We start from the raw sequence: 4268 nt of genomic DNA, 5'->3' as shown, positions 1-4268 counted from the left end.
TGTTGTGCGTGTAATCCGATCCGGGCGCGAGCGCGGACGTTTCGCTCTCTCGATTAGCGGACACGGATACTCTGCAGCGTTGGATGAGGTTCATTGATTGGGTGGGAGGCCTGACTGGAAGTCCTTATCTCTGGGTAGCTGATGCCTGAGCCGGGCCTTTGTGGATACATTCAGTATACTGATAGAGCACGAGCAGATTATACCCACCTTAATGTATATGGGTGTTTTCATTTTCATGTTGTCCAATAGAAAGGAAAGGAACTGTAATATATGCCTGAACTGCATTTCCCTTTTGCCCACCTCGTGGGATATTGGTGATAAAATACTTGCAGTGCTTTCAGAACTTTTGCAGTGCTTTTTTATTTTGAAAAGTTTGGAGCTCTAGTCTGTGCTTACATGCAGTAGCTAAAATGTTAAAATGCTGTGTTGTAATCTCTTTATTGTTGACTATCTGCTCACTGTAGTTTCTTCCCTGCTGAATTAGCATTCCCATTGGGCAGGACCAGGGAGTGTGAGAAAAGCTTCCTATCAGGTCCCAGTGTTCTGCATGCAGAGGCCTGGAAAATCACAGGCTTTCATTTTGGGCCCAATATTTTGGGTTACTGATATGTTTCATTGTACTTGGCATCTGACGTCAGTAACAGCACACACTCGCTGAACAGGCATTGTGGGATTAATACCATGTAACAACAATTTGCTGTTACAGGACCTTTCAGCAGGTCAAGTTGCCCGTATATCTACTATCACACAGCTTCATTTAGGAACAGCACACTGTTGAGAAAACAACACAAAAGTTTAAAGAAATGTAATTAGGATTGAACTGTATTAAATCGCGGCTTCACATGCACCATGGCAGTCTGACATTCACATTCCTTTGATGGAATTTCGTGCTGTGATTTAATAAATCTACCTTCTGCTGTTTACAGCACTGGTCTCATTTTATGTTGCAGAAATGAGGCTTGTAATTTATACCTTCACTGCTTGACGATTGATTTTGTTGTTGGCGTTACGTGCATCACTGCCAAACGGGCGCTTTTATTTTTGGTTTGGTTTTGATGAGTTCATTTAGATGCGCATGCATTTTCTTCGTTGGAATTGAACATTTTCCTCGCTTTTCCAAATCAAATTCAATGATACAGCAAATGGGAGTCAAATACAATAGAGCTAGATAACAATAATAAGTATTCAGGATTGGGTGGGTGTGTATAGTGGGTGCAGTGTGTGCTGGCTGGATGATAGTCAATAGGATAAGGAATGTTGGGGTCAGACTGTACATAGGCGGGTGTACATAACGTGTGAATTTAAATTCTGCTGACGCGGCGCTGCGAGCCCTTGGTTTCATAAGAGCCGAGCCCTGCTGCTGAGCCTCTACGCAGGATCCGCACGCAGCATTTTAATGCGCACGAGCCTGTGGAGCACGCCTGCTGTATTCCTGGCGGTGCGCAACCGAATTTTTAGCCCGTACTGCCCACACTGACCCACACATAATGGCCAGTTAAAGATAGAATGTTACATAGCTCAGAAATAAAGGTTGTACCTACTGCTATGTTGCTTATAGATGTGCGTATTCATTGCAAACTCAAGGATTGTAATGAAACGGCAATCATATGTAACGCGATGCGTTTACTTTTGCGTGATTTTATTGTTAATACGGTCGGGTGCCGAAAGGAGATGGTTGTCTGCATATGTTACAGCGGTTGCATGTCTCGTGATTGCAGAGGCAGGTTCTTTCACTCTGGGCTGCGGAGGAACTGCAGCATCGGCTCATATGCATTGCCCAAGGGTGACAGGCCCTTGGCTGGGCTATCGACAGAGCTGCTAGAGACGTACATGACTGCGTGTAACTGCTCACTCACTGCAAACGTAACATTGTAACGGGATATATTTGTAAAATGTAAATTTGATTGCCTATTATTCAGTACTTAGAATACTCAGAATATTTTCCTGCACTTGCTCTAATGCTGAAAATACTAATGTTACTGATAGCCAGTGATTGCCCCCACCGTGTTTAAGGGATTAACTGTGCAGATGAAGCCATCAATGGGATTACCCACTAAACTCCCTAACATATTAAGAATCGAATGAAATCAACATAATTTAATTTATTTTCACGTGATGCATTAATCCAAGATGACTTCTTACTGCGGGTGTAGTATTGCTTTTTTGCCGCTTTTGGCAAATGAGCTGACTTTTAATATATCGATAGATTCCTACTTAGAAGATGAAAGCCACAGGGGTGATTGGGCAGGGGTAAATGTTCCGCTAATTATTTATAGCGACTCTCTGCTGACTTTCTTCAGCAAAGTATCTTTGATCCTCTGTTTGTTTTCAGACGACGTCATCCGGCCTGACTTTCACCAGCTCAGACATAATTGCCAGGGGAGATATGTAAGCCTCCAAGCTAAAGGACTCGCTCCAAGCCTGCGAACGACCTGTTCTTTCTTTGTTTTGAATACAAAATATCAAAAGTAACACATAATGCAAAATGCGACTTCGCTACGGCATTTACGTATAAACGTATCAAAGCCAGATTAAAGCACCATTTGTCCTTTTCATGACCCCACCGTGTTGTGTTCTTGCTGGACACAAACACATCTAAACAACAGTTTGTATGCCTCTTGGGTTTTGTTCTTCCTGCATGTGGCCCTCATGAAAAATTGGTCTAACATAGCTCTTTTGTCAAGTGAAAATGTTCATTTTGAGCCTCGGATTTACCTCGTAAAACAATTTCTAAAAGTATTAATATTAATCGAAATTATAATATCGACAGAAAGTTCAAGAGACAATCACTGAACATCCATGAAAAAATGTACAGTAATACAGTGTCTAGTAATAAAACACAACAATAATGTTATCAATACAACTATAGTTGTATTTTATAATATGTAAAGCAGAATCTGGCACAAAAAAACTTGAATTGCATAAATAATGTTTTCTATCACAATCACACATGACACGATCGCAGACATATACTCCATATCCTCTACAGCAGGTCATACAAGTCAATGGGGTTATGTGTTGCAATTTGTGCCGTTTAATCCCATTTTTTTGCCATAACACGGCGCGTTAAAGGTCGATAAGTAGCAGATCTCAATTCAGATCTGTCGAACGCCCACTGTGACCATGTACCGTAATTCAGCGCACCGTATAATTGAGAGCAATTAGCGAGGAGGCTGACTGTGTACATGTGCTAAAGAGAGGATTAAATGATAATATGAACACAGACCCCCTCTGTCATGCTCCAATTCGTATGGCATTCACTTCATAGACCCAGTCGCTAGATGTCCAGGATTTGCTTTTATCTTTGACAGACATTTAGGTTGTGAGCGTTAATACGTGTCTTTATGAGTCACCAGTACAAACTTTTATGTAGTGTTTGACTAAGCTAAGGGCTAATGATTTAACTGCAGTCATGTAATACTCACGGTAGCCAATGATCGTCCACAGTGCAGTCCAGTGAAACGTTATTTCGGTTGATTCGTTCTGAAAACAGTAACTTCCCACATGCACACGATGTGAAGCTTTACTGCAAGTTATAATTTAGGTTTTGGAGCCTGAGCCTGATGTACGGTATGATGTGTAATTATGGTAGATTATACAATTAGTCCTTTGTATGGAGGTATGATAAAACAAAATCAGTTTCTAATCTCCTCAGTACTATTTGTACAGGTTAAATTGAGGTATGGAGTGAATGAACACGGGAGCCCAGTCCAGTCCCCCCCCCCCAGTATCTCAGTATCTCAGTGTGTACTGGGCCAATCACCACCCTGTCTAGCCCCTAATCCAGTCAAGTGTACTTCTGTAAACAGGACCTCTGTGCCATATCCCCCCCCCCCCAGTCCAATTCCCCACACTTTGTTTCTCCCCAGACCAGATCTAATCACTCTTCCTGTGATGTAATTTCATTCATGGGTGGCCTGTAGCGTAGTGGTTAAGGTAAATGACTGGGACATGCAAGGTCGGTGGTTTGAATCCCTGGTGTAGCCACAATAAGATCTGCACAACCGTTGGGCCCTTGAGCAAGGCCCTTAACCCTGCATTGCTCCAGGGGAGAATAGTCTCCTGTTAATCTAGTCAACTGTATGTTGCTCTGGATAAGAGCGTCTGCCAAATGCCAATAATGTAATTCATGGCAATGTCCATTCACCTCAGTTATCAGTTCTTGTTGATCTGTACTTAGACCTGCTACTCCCTTGATGAGATCAAACAACCTATTTTGAAACAAAGAAGTATCTACATTTGTTTTTTAATATTATTATATCAGATAC

This window comes from Conger conger, chromosome 11, assembly GCF_963514075.1.
Source record: "Conger conger chromosome 11, fConCon1.1, whole genome shotgun sequence".
Taxonomy (NCBI): Eukaryota; Metazoa; Chordata; class Actinopteri; order Anguilliformes; family Congridae; genus Conger; species Conger conger.
This window is presented reverse-complemented; position numbering follows the sequence as displayed.